This window comes from Chiloscyllium plagiosum, chromosome 27 (genome assembly GCF_004010195.1).
Source record: "Chiloscyllium plagiosum isolate BGI_BamShark_2017 chromosome 27, ASM401019v2, whole genome shotgun sequence".
Classification (NCBI taxonomy): Eukaryota; Metazoa; Chordata; class Chondrichthyes; order Orectolobiformes; family Hemiscylliidae; genus Chiloscyllium; species Chiloscyllium plagiosum.
The window spans coordinates 31,529,461-31,550,065 of record NC_057736.1 but is presented as its reverse complement, the minus strand read 5'-3'; the positions used below and the strand labels follow the sequence as shown (position 1 = coordinate 31,550,065).

The window sequence follows — 20,605 nt, the reverse complement described above, 5'->3', positions numbered from 1 at the left end:
GATGCAAACAGGTTACACTGCACAGCAAAGCATTTCAACATTGTAACCTTGCATTGACAGTAGTGAAAGTTGTGTGCTGGATCTGTTGGAACTTTAAAATGGTGACATATTGGTGCAAGTTTTTTTTTAAAATAACCTAGAGCAGGCAGTCCTTCTGGAACAGTGACATATTTCAGTAAACATCAAACAGCAGGTATTCCTTGCGGTGACTTATGATATCTGGTATTAACTTGACTTCAGTTTAGAATCAAAGAGTGTTTTTGGTTTAAAAAAAACTCAGAGGCTGAAAGTTTTCAGGATAGTTTGGAAGAGACCTTACTGGGTCAGATGTTGTGTGGAGCCGCAGAAAATGGGGGCGATACTAAATGAATATTTTGCATCAGTGTTTACTGTGGACAAGGATATAGAAGATATAGACTGTAGGGAAATAGATGGTAACATCTTGCAAAATGTCCAGATTTCTGCGGAGGAAGTGCTGGATGACTTGAAACAGTTAAAGGTAGATAAATCCCCAGGACTTGATCGGTTGTACCCGAGAACTCTGTGGGAAGCTAGAGATGTGATTGCTGGAGCTGTTGCTGAGATATTTGTATCGTCGGTAGTCACAGGTGAGGTGCCGGAAGACTGGAGGTTGGTAAACGTGGTGCCACTATTTAAGAAAGGCGGTAAGGACAAGCCAGGGAACTATAGACTAGTGAGCCTGACCTCAGTGGTGGGCAAGTTGTTGGAGGGAATCCTGAGGGACAGGATGTACATGTATTTGGAAAGGCAAGGACTGATTAGGGATAGTCAACATGGCTTTGTGCATGGGAAATCATGTCTCACAAACTTGATTGATAGTAAGTTTGCTGATGACACCAAAATTGGAGGTGTAGTGTACAGTGAAGAGGGCTACCTCAGATTACAAAGGGATCTTGACCAGATGGGCCAGTGGGCTGAGAAGTGGCAGATGGCGTTTAATTACAATAAATGCGAGGTGCTGCATTTTGGGAAAGCAAATCTTAGCAGGTCGTATACACTTAATATTAAGGTCCTAGGGAGTGTTGCTGAACAAAGACCCTGGAGTGCAGGTTCGTAGCTCCTTGAAAGTGTCGTCGCAGTTAGATAGGATAGTGAAGAAGGTGTTTGGTATGCTTTCCTTTATTAGTCAGAGTATTGAGTACAGCAGTTGGGAGGTCGTGCTGCAGCTGTACAGGACATTGGTTAGGCCACTGTTGGTATATTGCGTGCAATTCTGGTCTCCTTCCTGTCAGAAAGATGTTGTGAAACTTGAAAGTGTTCAGAAAAGATTTACAAGGATGTTGCCAGGGTTGGAGGATTTGAGCTTCAGGGAGAGGCTGAACAGGCTGGGGCTGTTTTCCCTGGAGCGTCGGATGCTGAGGGGTGACCTTAGAGGTTGACAAAATTATGAGGGACATGGATAGGATAAATAGCATTCTCCCTGGGGTCGGGGAGTCCAGAACTGGAGGGCACATGTTTAGGGTGAGATGGGAAAGATATAAAAGAGACCTAAGGGGCAATGTTTTCACGCAGAGGGTGGTACGTGTATGGGATGACCTGCCAGAGGATGTGGTGGAGGCTGGTACAATTGCAACATTTAGGAGGCATTTGGATGGGTATATGAATAGGAAGGGTTTGGAGGGATATGGGCCGGGTGCAGGCAGGTGGGACTAGATTGGGTTGGGATATCTGGTCGGCATGGACGGGTTGGACCGAAGGGTCTGTTTCCATGCTGTACATCTCTGACTCTGACTCTATAGGCTCACTATGAGCAAGGAACTTTTTCAGAGTAATTAAGGGAATTAGTTACCTCAGAAGAAAGGTTTAGTTTGTGCAACATCCAGACCAGGAATGTTTGGTTAGAAATCTTCAGGGTATTAGAAGCTGGCAAATTCTTAGCACTCAGTCTTGTGTCTATTCATGTAAGAAGGCATCCCATTTTACAGGACAGAAACTGGAAGAGTCAGAGATGTCGAACTTCAAGATTTGATATCGAACTGTAGTTCTCTGGATTTGAATCGCTGTAAAGGGGTGTTGTAGATGACTAATTTGAAACAAGCTTGTTTTGCTAGGTATTTTAGGATGTTTATAGTTGTATTCTAAATCTAAATAGTTTGATTTTTATATGGTTTCATATTTTATGTCAAAGAATTATATTCTATTATTGAAAAAAACTTAGTAGCCTTGGATGACTATGTTTCAATTTTCAAATGTAAAATAAATTAAAGTAACACAAAATTGATCTATCAGGCTAACTGTCGTTCTGGAATTTGACTTGTTCAGTGGAACTGTTAGCTTGGATCAGGACCCAACCAAAGACTTCTCTATTTTTAAAACATCTCCTGCCAAGATTGCCAATTTTAATCAAGATTTAAAACCAACCAGCACTTCTGCAAAAAAAAATTAAATCTCACAATAACTAATTGCCATTAACCATCAACTGGGAATGATCACTTTTAATCGTACTATGTAGGAGGTTCTTACTGCTAATGAGTGCGTATTTCACTGTACGTCTTTAAGGGAGAATGTCAGCTGGAGCAGTAAAAAGTGGCAGCACTGATGTCAAATCAGGGCGGCATGGTGACTGGCATCACAATCTACATACTCTATATTTTCATAGAACACTCCTGCTACCCATGTTAACATCTTCAAGAAGATGGCATCTGGCAGGCACAGTGTATGCAAAGTTCAGAAATTATTTTGGTTCGAAAATGTCACTGGTAGTACCAACACGATGGCCCATGTGACATAAGTTTTGTGGTCTATAAGTTTGACTCAGAACTTTGTAGTAATTATGGTACTTCCTTCAACAAAACTGTTCACAGCCAGGGCTAAGTTGCAGTAAAGCTTACAATCAAAAATCTCAAATTTCGGCAATATAATCAGTTTAAAAACATGCAAACAGGTAACAATTAATGGCATAAAAGCTGAACAAATTCAACACCTAGTAAGGAAATAGTGCATGAAATACGAAAATAAAATGAGTAAAATAAAATTTAAAACACATTAAAATTGTAAACAAATTCATAATTTTGACACTGCAGGTGCTGAAGTGCGTATGCATTTCATCATTTACTACTTCAGTACCTTTATTATGATCCTGGCTATTGGTAATAGTGGACAAGTCAAATCCCATAATGAAATCTAGCTTGGTAACACGTGGTTAATTTTAGTCATGAGTTAATGAGATGGTTCATCACGAAAACATATTTAGCCTAGGGTGTGTGTTGTTTAACGACCTAAGTTTAATACATAAAAGAACAAAAAAAAACAGCTTGCAGGCAGTTAGAAAGATATAAATGCAAATATCAAAGCAAAATTGCAACCTGTTTTTGAGCACCATCAGTTGTGGTGACAAAATCTTCATCCAAGAGAAATGCCACTCCTATTTCAACTGAAGTCCTTACTTAACTGACAATTTTACAGTTCCTTTTCCTTTAAACTGTAGAGGTTTTTATTTAATGATTCCTTGAGTCCACTGGCATGAAACACACACAATTCTGATGACCAAAACTTTCTTAATCTTCACAATTTGAGGATTTCTATTCAAACTCTCCAGGCTTGGAAGTTCACAGACTGGAAACCACTTTTGCTGAGGCATTTGGTTCCTCTGAATGCAACTGAAATAAAAACTGTTCTCTTCTGTACTGAACTCCAAGTTTTTCTAAACTAAAACTTTGAAACTTTTGATCTACAGACAAAACTAAACAAGTTGCCTAAGTGTGTTTTACACCCATTAGTCTAAACATTCATTCATTAATATTACAGGGGTTCTCTCAGGGATTCTGCTACAGTCATATGCTTTCTTGAAACTGATACATTTGGGTCACTGTTCAAATGGACTTCTGATACTTAAACAAAAAGACTCACAGAAGTGACCCAGATCCTTCTGCCTTTATTTTGCAATTCAAATCCAAACACAGATTATGTATTATACACTTGCATCACAACTTTTCTATCCTATAGCTTATGAAATTGAATTTAGTCAAATTTGGGAATTGTTTGATTGGTCTAGGTATGGTGAGTGTAAGCAGTTTTGAAAGTTGTTAAATTTCATGAGGGAATTCCTGAATTTAGTATTAATTTTATCTCTTCTTATTTATAGAGTTTTGAGGTTTATGAACGAAGGCACTGTTGTTAATCCGGAGGGCCTTAAGATAGAAGTCAGCTTCTCTATTCTTTCAATCTGGGCAGTGTTCATGTGTATGAGGTCAAGGTAGCATACAGGCGCAGTTTATTCAATTAACGGATGGATGTAGTCAGCGCAGATTTACAACAGGCACAGGAAACAGTGGCATATTGCTCATCACTGGTGCCCCAGATCACTCTGCCACAGACTACAAATACTATATCCAAACGAGCTAACTTTAAAAGCAAGTGTCACAATATGCTGGGGCAATATAAACAAATTCACACTGATGTCCTGTCCTCGCACCCAAGACATCCCACCCAAGAGTAGCCAGCCAATTTGATTGCCTGGCAGCTCTAGCAGCACCAGAACTGAGTAAGTTGGCACTGAAAGAAAAGACAATGGATCTCAGAAGAGGGAGGTCCTGGGCTTTAGGAGGGGATGAGATAAAGAAACCACAGGATTAGGGGTGGTGAAGGCCAGGAGGGAAGGTACTAAGGAGGTGAAAGGGGGTGCTGCTCTCAACGCACACATCAAACCCCCTGAGAATTACAGCGTCCCTTCCTACATTTTAACCAACTACATTAAAGTTTTCAATCTCACCCTCTGAATAATATTATAACACAGTCAGAATAATACTTGGTACAACTCCATTCCTGATGAAAAGCTTATGCCTGAAATGTTGACTCTCCGGCTCCTTGGATGCTGCATGACCGGATGTGCTTTTCTAGCACCTCACTCTTCGACTCAACTCACTTGCAAACTTTCTTTTCCAAACATGGCACACAGGCTGTTGATTTCAGCACCTTCCTGTCCACCATCTTATGTCACCTGGTTTGGGGTGGGCAAGCAACATACCTTCAATGCCTCACCCTCTGCCCCCACAGAAACACACCTACCTGAAATCCAGCCTGATGTTGCAAGGTAGAAGTAGAAAGTCTTGGTGATCAACCAGATATATGGGCAGACACTCACCTCAGAAAGTGACAGGATGCAAAGTGTTCCAAGGATTTGGTTCAACCGTATCACAGCCCCAATACCCAGACAGAAGGAGTTTTCAGAGTTGGTAATGGTGACCACAAGCAGTTTTACTAGCATAACACTTGGACTCCAAGAAAGTTACAATATTTCCTAAAATTTAGAAGGTGGTTTGATTAAAGTTTTCAAGACATTAGGGGGAACAGATAGGGTAGCTGGAAATGAACTATTTGCAATGATCTGGCAGTCCTGGGCAATAGAGCACATTCAAAGCAGAGCCAGATCTTTCAAGAGTAAAATTTGATCTCGCTTCTACATACAAAGGGTGATAAAAGTTTGTAATTCCTCAGTAGATAACAATTGATGCTAGATCAATTATAAGTTCTAAATCTGAAGTTGCTAGATTTTTGTGCACCAAATGTATTGAGAATATATAGAGTTTTGTCACAAATCAGCCATGATCACATTGATTGATAGGACAGGATTCAGGGTATTAAATGGCTACTCCTCTTCTTATGTTTCTAACCTGGATAAAAACATTAGAAATAAAAAGAGACTGGATGTGAGTCTGGAGAACATAACTGGGACTATTTTAAATAAGATACAGGCAGGAGAAAGAAGAGCTTAGAATTCTCTAATGGTGTCTTGGACATCATTCTGAAGATTGTAAGAACTCACAGGGAGATTAAAAGAACTGGTGTGCATAGCTAGAACTGGCAAAGGAGGCCAAACTTTTTTTAGTTTTGACAAAGGTCATTGACCTGAAGCATTAACTCGGTTTCTTTCTCGACAATCCTGGCAAACCTGCACGGTATTTTTAGCATTTTCTGTAATCACTTGCGTCTTAAGTTGAGATATTTCTATTCATTTTTTGTGAATCACAATTGGGCTTGTTTATGAAGCTCCATTGGTCCATATTCAATAGTTGCCTCTGAAGTGGGCTTTTCCATTGAAAAACATGATGAACCTTCTCAATTTTCTTTGGCTTATCGACAAGTCTTCAACCAAATCAAGTGAATTAATATGATATCATAGGCTTTGAACCTAGCCAACATACTTCAGTACAGTTATGAAATGTGAAAATTTGCACAGGTATTTTGGTCTATTATACTGATCCCAAGATAGTTGAGGTATTACTTTTCTTAATAATAGGTTTATTCACAGAATGCAGTGTGACATGTGTCTGCTTCCTTATTACTAATTCAGTGGTCCAGTGGTCTCTCTTTATAATTGCTCTCAGTTTTATTTTCTCATCAACCTTTTCAGAGATGTTCTGAGATACCCCTGAAACAGATGGGACTTGAACCCAGGCCTCCTGGCTCAGAGAAATGGACAAAAACACTGCATCACAAGAACCCCTGTTAGTGGTCTCAGTATTAAATTACACAATGCCCTTCACCTGTGTGTCTGATGCATTTCATTAACATACCATTTATATGGTTTACAGAATGCAGATCCAGAGTGGATATTTGATGAGTGAATATGGAGGTGGAATGGACTATAAGGTAGCACAGGTGGACAGCATCGGGTGATGGGAATAGAAGCTGCCATGGAGGGGGACAATACGAAAGTGAGAGAGTATGAGGGTTTAGGAGCAGGGGGATCTAACAGATTTTAAAACAAACTGAGCCAGGCATTCTAGCCAGATCACTTCGGCACATACTCGCCTCTTTGGTCACTGATAATCTGTTTCTGGGTTGGTAGGCCTGTTTTAATCTCTCCTTGCTGCATAAATTGATTCTGACATGGCCCTTTAAACTGAGGCGAACAGGAAATTTCCAAACTGGAGCTACTCGCCTCAACAGCAAAAATCCAGCCAAGGTCCAAATGGTTAAAGGACAATTTTACATATAATGCAAGAAAAGATCTCCTTCATGTAAACAGTTAGCAATATGCAGAATGCATTTCAGTACAGTAGTGCAAACAATCCCTGGAATCATTTAGAAATATTTTAATATTATAATTAGAAAATTGTACGGTCTTTCTGGATAAACGGTTTACTTCATGGATAGGTGTCCTATGATTTTGAGGTGTGATAAGATGATGCTCTTTTCTCTAGACATGAGGGGTTGACTGTTGATATAATAAGTGCCTGTTAAATTATTTTGTGGTTTGATAGACTCGATGTACAGCCATTTCTACTTATAGGATATCCAATACTGGGGAACATGAATGGAGGATAGTCACCAATAAGTTCCCAGTTAGGTAACATGAAGAAACCTCTTTACCCAAACAGGGTTAGAATGTTGACCTTGGTAGCATGTGGGGTGTTGAATGACAGAGATGAGAAGCTAGACACGTACATAAGGGAGAAATAGACAATAGATAGACAATAGACAATAGGTGCAAAAGTAGGCAATTCAGCCCTTCGAGCCTGCACCGCCATTTAATATGATCATGGCTGATCATTCCTAATCAGTATCCTCTTCCTGCCTTATCTCCATAACCCTTGATTCCACTATCTTTGAGAGCTCTATCCAACTCTTTCTTAAATGAATCCAGAGAGTGGGCCTCCACTGCCCTCTGGGGCAGAGCATTCCACACAGCCACCACTCCCTGGGTGAAGAAGTTTCTCCTCATCTCTGTCCTAAATAGTCTACCCCGTATTTTTAAGCTGTGTCCTCTGGTTCGGCACTCACCCATCAGCTGAAAGGAATCAAAGGATATGCTGTTTGGTTTAGATGAAGTGGGAAGAGGTTAGTGTTGAGTATCAACATTGGTAAGGATCCAAGAGGCCAAATGGTGTGGTTTTGTCCAATAAATTCTACATAAAAAGACACTCCCTTATCAATCTTGATGTATCTTATTTTACCATCCCATAAGATTGTTTCTCCTATTCAATAACAAGCATTTACTCATTGTATAATAACATCTATTTACCACATATATCTGAAGAAAATGCAAAATTCTAAGTTCTATATTACAGTAAAGCCTATTTATCACAGAACTTTTAATTGAAAAAGACACAATCATAACTGAACGAAATCAGCTTCTGATACAGCAGCAAAATGCTGTACCGTGTGCGTCAGGAACATCTAGACCTCAAACTGAAACATTGTTTTGTATTCTCCGCACATGCAGGCATCCATGTTAATAGTATTTAACTATATACCATAATGAGTCCTGAGTTATTTGAAAAGTATACTTTGTAGTCTTAAAATTATTCTCCATTGGCAGAGTCCCAAAATTTCCCAGCTATCCCATTAAACATAGGAATACTTCATACTTCATTTTGAAGAATACACCTCGTATGCCAATGAATGTGATAAGTTGGTGAATATTTTCACTCTCTTAACCATCTCATATTTTCATGCTGTTAGTTATTTCTGTATTCCTGTTTCAGCATCTCGTTTGTGTTTTCTCGATTTTGGTTTCACTTCACATAACCCTTTTTTATTGATTTTTTTTCTGCCATTCTTTGAATAAGGAATGGTGGTGTGTGATGTCAATTATTACAGGTTGCATTTGTGGTGGGAAATACGAGGAAGATGTGACCCTTAGACATCTTCCTTCCTTAATCACTTAAGATTCTGGTCAGGCAGCATCCAAGGAGCAGGAGAGTCGACGTTTCGGGCATAAGCCCTTCTTCAGGAAAGGCTCATGCCCGAAGAAGGGCTCATGCCCGTAACTTCGATTCTCCTGCTCCTTGGATGCTGCCTGACCTGCTGCGCTTTCCAGCAACACATTTTCACTCTGATCTCCAGCATCTGCAGTCCTCACTTTCTCTTCACTTAAGATTCTCCCAACCATTTGTATCCCATATCTCTTTCTTTTCCTACAATCATTCAATCCAACAATATCACAATAACTCCTTGAGTTATCAATTCCTTCATAACTTCTTTCTTCAGTTGTTAGTCACCTCACCCTGAACTTTCTCCCCACACTCCACTTTTCCCATTTGCTCTCCCAAAAAAATTGGTTTTCGTGGTTAAAGGCCCCTTATCATTAAAAAAAAAGTTTCCCTCTTAGCTCTTGATTTCTGTTTCTGTCAAAAAAGGTTTCATTTCACTTTCAAAATTCAACTTGTTTGCTGAAATTAAATTTAAATGAAAAAAGAAGCTACCATTCTGCATGCACATTTGTACCTTTCTCATTCTACATCTATGAAAGATCAGCAATAAAAATTTTAGAAAATGTGGAATTCTTGTCTCTGGACACTGAAAAAGGTTTGCCTTTTTAAATACAAACTTGTTTCTCCATTTTTTTTGGTTCCACAACTACTAGCAAAAGTCCCTGATATTGAATTGATAATAAATAGAGATAATGGCAAAACTATACAAATCATTGGTTATTCCGCAGTTGCTAAATCATGTGCGCTGTTGACTGTCAATGCTCATGCAGACGATATAGAAGAGATTCAATAACGAAAGGCTTTGGTTATAAGGAGCGACTAATTAAGTTGTTTGAACAGACAAAGTATATAAGTTAGAAGAGGACACATTTCTAAAGGATTTTTACTGAGGAAAGTACATTTTTCATTTTCAGTAATTCAGTAACTAGATAATATTAAGTTAAAACCATCACTAAAAGAACAAAAGTGAAGGTAAGAGAATGAATTTTGTAAACAGGCTTGTTGCAACTTGGAATACCCTAACCTGAATGATGGTGTAAATAGTATCCATAATACTGCTTAAAAGGAGTGGTAAAATTTTGAAAATAATAATTTAAAAGATTATGTAGAAAATATGAGAGATAGTACAATGACTAACTCTTCAGATTACATGAATAGCCTTCCTCTGTACTACAAAATGCAATGAATCTATTTGAGTACACACAAGATTACAGCCATGCCTTTCTCCATGTTATAAATGTCATATCATGTAATCTATACAAAATGCACACCACCAGGATACTCCTGACCAGCAAGTTTAAAGAACAAAACACATTAATCAGTAATGATTGATGCATATCAGTGTGTTTGCAGATATCTTGTTTTCTAACATTTAAACATTGAGGCAATTTGAGACAACCTTTCATAGGTTCCTTTTCTATTCCTTTTTATTCCCCCTGAGCTTTCAATTAGTCATCCATTATTTATAATACACACATGCCATGTCCCTTTTAGGAGGCCTACTGTCCATCTTTGAACAGTGTGAGACCAGAATGCAATTTAAGGATCATTCGGCATTACAGTATTAGAAAATTGAATACCACTTTTTTCCTTTATTTTTCTAAGCCATCTCTTATGTCGATTTTTCTTTCAGCACAACCCATTAAATTTCTGTACCTGCAGCCCATGACATGAACATGTCAAGAAAGGCCCCTTCCTGACTTCATTATAAAAAATAATCCCATTGCAGCTGTTAACAGTGAAAGAAAGCACACATGAAGCATTACAGTGCATTTAGTTTTAACAACTGAACCTGAAAGATTGCAGCACACATGCTTAATGCTTACCCTGTTGTTTGAACCCACACACAGTGAAGCCAGGCATCCAAGCTGACATAGAACTAATCACCCAAAGAATCCCACAATGCAGTAGGGGTGCTGTAAACTGGGTTACTGCAAATGCTGAAAAAGCAGGGACTCTCATTATACATCTCAGGATGTAAGAACATGATCCTTTTGAAACTGCTTATGCAGTGCCTTTTCATTATTTCATTTCTATGATAATGAACTTTGATAATAAATAAAATTCTAGTCTTTAAAAGAAAGCAGTGTAATAATTTAATAAAATTTAAAAGACGGAAAATAAAATTAAAATGTCCAGATGCAATTTTGTACATGATTTATTTGGCCTTGGTGCTTGGATTTTTTTCCCCCTGTTTCTGCTTCTGCCCTGTCCTCATTGCTACTTCCCACCTCCTCCTGGAGCCAAGAATGGAATAATCTGACGAGAAGACCTTTACAGTGTTACAATAAGTAGCTTCCACAGTTCACCTCTGCATGGAATTTCTTTAGGCAATAATGAATGTAAAAGAATGAATATATTTTGCAACTAGCCACACAAACTGGCGTGCTTGATTTTAGACATTTAGTTTGATTCCTGCAACCTATTCACCTTTCAATCATGTTTTGTGGCACAAAAAATGAAAACAAGTGACTGAAATTGATCTGATTAATGGCATTATCTTGTGGAAAATAACGGTTTACCTACAATTATTTCAGAGCATGATACCTTTTAAGTAAAATACAAAAGAAAAGCTGACCCCTGTAGTTGCTTTGATGCAATTATTCAACTTTATTATTCATCCTAGCACAAATAATGGCACCAATAGATTTCCCAATGGAAATCTCTTTATCTGGCATGCTTGGAAGAGGGAAATCTGCCAAGAGATGCCAGGCAGGTGTACTGTATCCACCCAATGCTACCCACGCACACCCATCAGCACAAAGTGTTGAATGCTTCACTTTAACTGATGGTTAATGCAGATGGAAGAAAATCTTTCCAAAGGGCAGAAGGTATGAATGGTACCTCAAAGATTTCTGATTATCTGACTAACTGTAATGTTGGAGGCCTCTTCAGAAGCACCCAATCACATTGGCATGCCTTCAATAGCATATGAGATCAACAGATGATCTGCAGCCAGTAGGCTGAGTTAAGCACACCCACCAAGATGCTACTAATCACTGCTACAGACGTTGGCACATCTATTTGGCAATCATCATGGGATCTGTCTTCTCAGGTCTGGATTAGCAGAAAAGAGTATGTAGAACTGTGCCATCTGCTCCAAGGACACCTGCAGCAACGACTTAGTGATAGCAATGGTTGATTGCAGCCTTAAAATTGGCTCCATCATCGAGCAGGCATGCGACATAGAGTGCAGTAGGATACCAAAAGGGGCAAGCAACCCTTTCTCATAATGCTATCATACAACCCAAACTCAATTTTAGCAGCCATCAAATAAGTTTCAAATTTAGTGCTATTCTGTCAGATGCCCTGTATCCTAGACTTCTTTTGATCTCATGTTTGTGAGTCCTTGATTCCTTGCTTGCTCTGGTTTGGCAAATGCTTTCCAATTTTTTTATTATCCTCTTTGACTGATGGGCATAGGTTATGAACCTGAACCAGATTCATAATGCCAATCCAATTAAATTTCACTTGCCCTCACCAGTTATATGGTGAGCTCATACATCTTTTTTTTTCACCATTTGTGCTCTGCAGCACGGAAAATATGGAACTGGATTTAATGTGTCCAGGAAATACCTTAACTGAGATGCCGAAAAGATTTGGCTCAGGTCTTGTGGTCAGCATCGATGCTAAATCTGTTGCTGACAAAAATAGAAATTGCTGGAAAAGCTCAGCAAGTCTGGCAGCACCTATGGGGAAAAAAAATCAGAGTTAAGGTTTCAGGTTGCTGCTGCCCATGAAGATTTCTACAACCCAACCTTTTTATGATTTTCCACCAGGAGCTTCTACCCTGGGTGAAGCATTGAGAGTTCAACACAGATAAGGAATATCACTGAGCACAAGAAAGGTGGGCACAAAGATGAGATGCCTGTTTTCATGGCAGTAATTATTGTACTCCGGTAAGTTTCTAAAGGTTGGAAGTCTTTCAATGGGTTAGTGATGGGTTATTGACTGAGTAAGTGAGCAAGTTAATAAGTAGGTGAATGAGAGGGTAATCGGGAGTTGGGGTTAATTGGATAGCGGTAGTTAGGATAGGATGGTGGGGTAGTTGGGTGAGAAGGTAGTCACATTGGGTTGGGGAGGTGTAGTAGATTGAGAACAGCTGGATCATGTCAGAGCAGTCGTAAGGCCAGGATAGGGAATGGTCGGGCATGAGGTCTAATTGAGTCAGGTCAGGAGATCACAGACAGATGGGGATAGTTTGTTCAGGACATTTAGGGGGCAGTTGGGTGAGGGTGGGTGATCAGGTTGGGGTGATTGCTCAGGTTGTAGTCTGATCAAGTCAGATCACAGGAGAGTGTTTGGGGGGGGGGGGTGTTGATTGTCGTGCTCAATTCAGTTAGTCTAATCCGCGAGTTAAACAAAATATTAACCAGTATAATACTTCCTGGTAAGAACCAGTTAAGTCTTACATATCCTGCCCAATTTCTAGATTTGGATTTCCTGGCAAGTTTTCTCACCGAACATTATCAAACTCACGTCAACTACCCACAAGGCCCTAAGGCATTTCTCACATCTAGTAACAGCTCCAGCTTCCCATATACCATTCACAGAACAACTGACCAATCAGCGGATATCCACTGAGGGAACAAGCACTGGAATTCCGAAGTTGCCCTGCTTGTTCAAGGATGGGGTCTGAACATGTTGGAGAAGGCAACATGACACCATGATTCTCATGATGGATGTCCTGAAGGAGGCCATGATGTAGAGACCAGTCATCCTCTTCCTGGAGGACCAGCAGAGGAGGTCATGCTGTCAGACTCGAGCAGCCTGATCCAAGGTCACCACCCACTTCAAATGCCATCCCCATGGTCCAGAGGAATGACAGTGTGCCACAATAAGATCAATGACCTTCTCTGTTGTACCAGAATAAATGCCACACTCCTCACATTCAATGTCTCTCTGCTATTGCACCAATTTCCCACCAGGGCTGATGCTCTGTCACTCTCACTACTGCGTGCAACATCTTCCCTCACTCACATTCTCCAATGCACTGAACCATCCAAACCAATAACCCACATGGCCTCCACACTACCTCCTCACTACCTCGGAACATCTCAATGGGTATGTTAGGCTGAGAGAGGGTGGGAGCACAATCTGATGAGCTGCAGCAGCACCACAGCTGGCCAAGGAAGAAATGCTCTGGGCCACTAGCACTTGGAGCAGTCTGGATACCAGGCACCTGCACAGCCCCAACATTAGGGTTAGGGTTAGAATATGGGTTAGGGTTCCCTAATCTTATCTTAGACAGGAGGATCCTGCACAGGGACTTCATCCACATAGACGACTTCATCCACATAGACGAGGATGAACATGTGCTGCAAACAACTATGTGGGATGCAATGGTCTTCATTGCACAAAATTTACAGCAATGCAGCAAATCATGCAACAATCTGGTTTTTTCTATGGACAGGTTGGCAGCTGCCATGGAAAACCAGGTCTAGCACCCTCAGAGGTATACACAGCTGCACTCCAGTGCCCCAGGTCTTGGAACTGAGGAGTGAAGGTGTAGAAACAGGGGTTGAGGAATCTGGCATACACTCAGTGTGCCCTTTCCTCACAACTGGGCCTGGGGCACTTAGCCGGAGGAGGAATCATACACAGTCTCCTGAGACTACTCCCCTCAGGACACTCCAGAGGTGGTCTATCCTCCATCTCCACCATGCCTGTCCCCTCTGACCCTTAGAAGTTCCTGTTCAAGCAGGTGAACATGCCTGTGGCAAGAAAACCCTTGGCATGTCTAAATATAAGGGCCCTTGGGTCCCAACTAAACCTCCAAAGCTAATGGGCTCCACAGCTGAGTAGGGTCCATCCACCACAGCTACAGTATGAAGGACTACACTGAAATATAGTAGGAGGGACAGGAAGAATAAAACTTATTGAGGGCACTTTGGTGGCACGGGTGATAATGCAGACTGTCATTTTGCACTGTTTAAAAATAAATTTCACTGGTTTCACCTTACATTGTCCATCTCTCTGTGTCACCGCAAATGTTGTTGCTCCAGAATGAGGCATAACGTCATGGCCGCAGAAGATGTTCCATACTGGAGGTCTATATTGTCAGCCTATTGCAGCAGGTGGGAGCTAAATGAATACAGCATGTAAAGTACTGTATGTGCTGCTGATACCTTTGATCCTCCTTGTATATCATCCCCATTCATTCATGGCCTCTGTGACCACAAACATAGATGTGAAAGAGTTGGTCAGCAATGTCTGTGGTAGGAAGGCACAACATAAAGAGGGGTCAACGCATTAAGATGGTCAGGAAATAGGGACCTTACAACGCTATGTCTGGTGGGTGCCTGGAATGCGTTGCCAGTGGAGGTGGTAGAGGAGGGCACGATAGCGGCATTTAAGATGTATCTAGATAGATACATGAATGTGCAGCGAGAGGGATACAGATCCTTAGAAAATAGGTGACAGGTTTAGATAGAGAATCTGGATTGGTGCAGGCTTGGAAGGCCGAAAGACCTGTTCTTGTGCTGTAATTTTCTTCGATCTTTGTATCATATAAGGGTCTGCACGCAATGTTCTCCCTTTTTAAAAGCCCTAACACCTGCAGCCTCTTTCTTCACTGGCCAAATAACTGTGCCTGCCCAAGTATGGCTGCACACATTCTCTTCCCTACTGTGTACTTTCATTTTCCAGCAATGGTAGCAGACGACAGTGAGTTCTGTCGTTGGCCTTGGGTTTGCAGCCCCTGCCTCAATGGGTTGACAAACCTCAGAACATCTCTTTCAAGCTAACTTTTCACATAAATTGCAATGGTTTCAAAACTCTCCAGGCCCCCACCCAAACCATCTCCATGAACCTTCACCTGGCCATATTCCACCTGAGCCCCTGGCATATGAGTTGACTACACAAATTGCAGTCACGCATTGCCAATCTCCCCTTGAAGCCAGTGTCATTCTCGCCATGGACTAACCTTCCACCTGCATGAACCCCCTTCACTTTCATACTGTGCCGTACACCCCCTTGTATACACTGTTGCTCCCCCTTTACAATTCTCATCTCCCGTTCCCCCAGACTACAGTTCCCAATCCCAAAGAATGTCTTGCTCAGTTTCTCCAGCTGCCCAAACCCTATGCTATGGAGCTACAGGCTTGACCGTAACCAACTCCCCAGACTAAAAAGGCATGGAACCTTGACTGAGATTATCGTAACTAGATGCCTTAGGATGTGGCCATTCCCCTAAACTAGTATGTCCATAACCTACTGTTTTGGGGCCTGCAGCCTGATAGGTCCTTCCGTGGACTTCACAGAGGTCTGCTCCTCCCCTAAGACTTTGAAATGTGGCTGCTTGCTTGTTTGATGCACCACACTGCCATACCGCAAAACTGAGGACTACTAACCAGTAAGGCAAGCTGTCTGCTGTTTGACTCTGCTAATTGATACAGTACAGCAATGCATGGATGATGTGAATGTGCAGACAGGTGCTAAGAGAGCAAGTGCTAAGAAAACAAGTGAACAGCCCTGAGATGCAGCCTCGTCCATTCTGCAAGCTGAATGCAAAGTGTTCCCAGTGCAGTCTTTCAATGCTTATATTCCACAATGCAAGTCTGTGCTTCCTGAGTGTCATTCTAGTCGTATAAGTGCCATGATAGCCTTGACAGATTTGGCAAATGGTGGATGTGGGATGTGAGCTGCTGGGGTCATGGATCATGCCCCAAGATGCCCATTGGATGTACTCAGCTAAGAGATCCTTCAGAGCAAGCTGAAATCTGAATCTGTCAGGTATGGGGGCAGGCTGCCATGTTGAGCTTTCTCAATACAGGGATTGATTTGATGTGTTCAGTGAGATAGAAAGCTGAACATTAAGGAGGCAAGGGGGGTCTTCCAGGTGGCTATTCCACCTAAACCACACATCTTTCCTCCCTTTATGGCAGGAAATTGGAGCACTCAATGGAAACCCACACAGATACGGGAGAACACACAAACTTCCCACAGACAGTTGCCTGAGGCTGAAATCATCCTTGGTACTGTATGGAAGCTATGCTAACCACTAAGTCACTGTGCTGCCCCAAGTGAATTTTAGTGGGAGGCCCTTGACCAAGTCTACAAAGAACATAGAACATAGAACGTTACAGCGTAGTACAGGCCCTTCAGCCCTCAATGTTGCGACGACCTGTGAAACCAATCTGATGCCCATCTAACCTACACCATTCCATTATTATCCATATGTATGTTCAATACCCATTTAAATGCCCTTAACGTCGGCGCGTCTACTACTGTTGCAGGCAGGCCATTCTGTGCCCCTACCACTCTGAGTAAAGAAACGACCCCTGATATCTGTCTTAAATCTATCACCCCTCAATTTAAAGCTATGTCCCCTTGTGCTAGCCATCACCATCCGAGGAAAAAGACTCTCACTGTCCACCCTATCTAACCTACTGATTATCTTATATGTCTCGATTAAGTCACCTCTCAACCTTCTTCTCTCCAAAGACAACAGCCTCAGTTCCGTCGGTCTTTCCTCAAAAGACCTTCCTTCCATACCAGGCAACATTCTAGTAAATCTCCTCTGATCCCTTTCCAAAGCTTCCAAATCCATCCTATAATTCGGTGACCAGAACTGTACGCAATACTCCAGTTGCAGCCTTAACAGTGTCCTGTACAGCTGAAGCATGACCTTTTGGCTCCAAAATGCAGTTCCCGTACCAATAAATGCCAACACACTATATGCATTCTTTACAACCCTATCTTACAACTTTCAGGGACACCAAGATGTCATTTGTTCATCTATACTGCCAAGAATTTTACCATTAGCCCAGTACTCTGCATTCCTGTAACTTCTTCCAAAGTGAACCACCTCACACTTTGCCACAAACTCCATTTGCCACTTCTCAGCCCAGCTCTGCATCTTATCCAAAACCGACTATAACTCTTATCTATAACTCTGTAACCCACAACATGCTTTGGCGCTATCCACAACTCTGCCTTTCTTAGTGTCATCCGCAAATTTACTAACCCATCCTTCTATACCCACATCCAGATCATTTATAAAATGACAAACAGCAATGGCCCCAAAACAGATCCTTGCAGCACAACACTGGTAACTAAGCTCCAGAATGAACATTTCCCATCAACTACCATTCTCCATCTTCTTTCAACTAGCTAATTTCTGAATCAAACCACTAAATCACCTTCAATTCCAAAACTCATATTTTGTACAATAGCCTACCGTGTGGGACCTTATGAAACGCCTTACTGAAGTCCATATACACCACATCAACTACTTTACCTTCATCCACCTGTTTTGTCACCTTCTCGAAGAACTCAATAAGGTTAGTGAGGCACGAACTTCCCTTCACAAAATCATGTTGACCATCCTTAATCAAATTATTCCTTTTTAAGTGATTATTAATCCTATCTCTTATAACCTTTCCAACATCTTACCCACAGCCGAAGTAAGGCTCACTGGCCTATAATTACCAGGGTGTCTTGACTCCTCTTCTTAAACAAGGGAACAACATTTGCTATCCTCCAATCTTCTAGCGTTACTCCTGGCTTTCCACAGAATCTAATGATAAATCCCATGCAACCCAGGGGTCTCATTAAAATGGAAATCTCTGCATCCAACAACATAATTCAGACTCTGATTCACTTTTATTGTGCACTGGATGCCCATTGTTAGATGTGGCAGGGAAACCTACTGCAAGTCCAGAAGATGGTCAAGAGGATCACAAAATGCATTTAATGTTATCATTTTAGAGTGAGCCACATAAAAAAAAAGGAGTGATTCTCTGGGCAATAGTCAACCCTCAGAATTCCTTTGTACCAGGCATTCATATGACATCATGCACCTGCTGACACCCTCACCTCAATCATTGCCAGGTCAGGCCCTACTTCCCCAAACATTCAACCCTGATATAATTTCCAAGTTTAAGCTCGGAGAAGTTTCAGTTAGAGACCTTATGGACTACTTAGACACGACTGTAAGTGCCTAACAAAGCCAGTATGTTTCCATGTTAATTTCAACAAGTTCCCACCACCTAACTTACTCAAAAATAAACTGGAACATGGCATGTTTGAAGGAGTCCAAGTAAGTGCATTACTCAACTGAGAACTAAACGAACTGTTCTACACTTAAGGCACATTCTCTGTGATTCTCTTAATGCTAATTATATCATGTGTCATGTGCAAAAAGACATAAATTGCCTGAAGGGTCAATCCAGAGTGATCCATCCTGACAACAAGATCTTTTTCAACTTCACAAAGTCATGACTTAAACGCTGTGGATCAGATTTAAGCAATTATACATTGAGATGTGGTGTGAAATGTGCAATGTAAAGCATCCTTTTCAGTATGCTCGCCCAAACCATTCACAACTTCATTTGCCTAATGAGCTATCTCTGGATGGAAGCTGGTCTCTGCTATGGTTATGAGATTCAGGTGTTAACTGCTGTGCTCTTCCAGCACCACTAATCCAGAGTTTCACATTGGCCAATCAAGAGTAAGCCTCCCCCTCCTGGCCTGAATTCATGTTCTGAGTTAAAACTTGCTCACCAGTCAGTATTCTCACTGAAATCTGCTGTCATGTGAATTTAACGCAAAGAATTATATTAATTTAACTGTGCTTTAAAAAGACATTATCAAATAGTGGCTTCCCAAGGATCTCAGTGTTAGAATGCAACATAGCTCCCATAATTAAGTCTGCAAAAGTAGTAGACCTTAGGACACAGGGACTAATGAAATTGGCATATAAAATGTAACAGAGAATTTTTAACACAAGAAATTGGAGTAGGAGTTGACCACTCTGTTCTTCTAGTTTGCTCTGCCATTTGATAAAATCATCTACCACAACTCTACTTTCCTACTCAAGCACTTTATGCTTTGATTTACTTAATATCCAAAACTAAATCAAACTCTTAACTTGAAATGTATACACCAATAGAGCATCCACAACCGTCCACTGTAAATATTTCCAGATATTTAAAAGTATTTGAGTGAAGAAATTTGTCTGCATCTCAGTCATAAATAGCTGATCCCTTATTATTCTGACGTTCTAACCCCTTAGTTCTAGGATCCCCAACTTGCAAGCTACACTGTCAAGTCCCCAAAGAATGCTCCATGTTTCAAGAAGATCTCTTATTCTCATAAGTTCTGTGGAGGACAGGCCTAGTGTGCAAAACCATTTCTTAATTCCTTCAACCCAAAAGTCACCGAAGTAAACTTTTATTGCACTACCTCTGAAACTAATGTTTCCCAATCTTTCACATTTCAAAAGCATTCTGCTTTCATTAATCAGCCAAAATGGATAACCTCACACCTATATTCCAAATACCAGTTTCCACCACTCACTTAATCCATGTAAATCATTTTCTCGCCTCTAGATCATCCTTACAGCTTATATAGCTATATATCATTAAGAAATGTAGACAGTCAATTGTCATTTGAGTCAGTGAAGACTTTTTGAAGGAACAATGGAGAAAAGTATTTTAAAACGGTAGAGTGATAACGACGTTGATAATGCTATTTTAAAAATACATTGGCCTAATCAATGTAGAGAGTACAAAGGCAAGGCATTGGTAAAGCATTTATAAATCACTGGTTAGGTCTCAGGTGCAGTATTGTTTCCAAATTTGGGCATCACATTTTAAGGTAGAATGTAAAGGTTTTGAAGAGTATACATAGGTTTACTAGAAACGTATCCAGACAGCAGTTATGCAAAGGGACAGGAAAAACAGAAACATAGGGAATATTTAATTGATAAGATAAAAATTCAAATTCATTTTAACAGCATAAGTAAGGAGAAACTGTTACCACAGGTCAAAGAATCAGTAGCCTGTGAATGCAGATTTTTTAGTTAGTGGTAAAAGAGCTACAGCACAATTGCAGAGTTTTTTTTAACATCTCAAGTTACAGTTCTACAAATGGAACACATTCCCTTGGAAGGGTAGTGGAAGAAGACTTAATGGAAAGTTTCA

General features: G+C 40.8%; 1 protein-coding gene across 5 annotated transcripts in view; it reads right to left on the bottom strand.

The window, feature by feature from the left end:
- zmym4.1 (zinc finger MYM-type containing 4, tandem duplicate 1) overlaps window positions 1–10,584 on the bottom strand; it is a 207,780-nt gene extending 197,196 nt beyond the window's left edge. For 4 of the 5 annotated variants that reach the window (XM_043717848.1, XM_043717849.1, XM_043717851.1 and 1 more), the window contains exon 1: window positions 10,505–10,583. The gene's annotated coding sequence lies outside the window, so the exon portion shown is untranslated. Of the gene's footprint in view, window positions 1–10,504 lie in introns of all 5 variants that reach the window. The other variant, XM_043717850.1, reaches the window with a different exon arrangement.
- Between the last annotated feature and the right edge of the window lie 10,021 nt (window positions 10,585–20,605).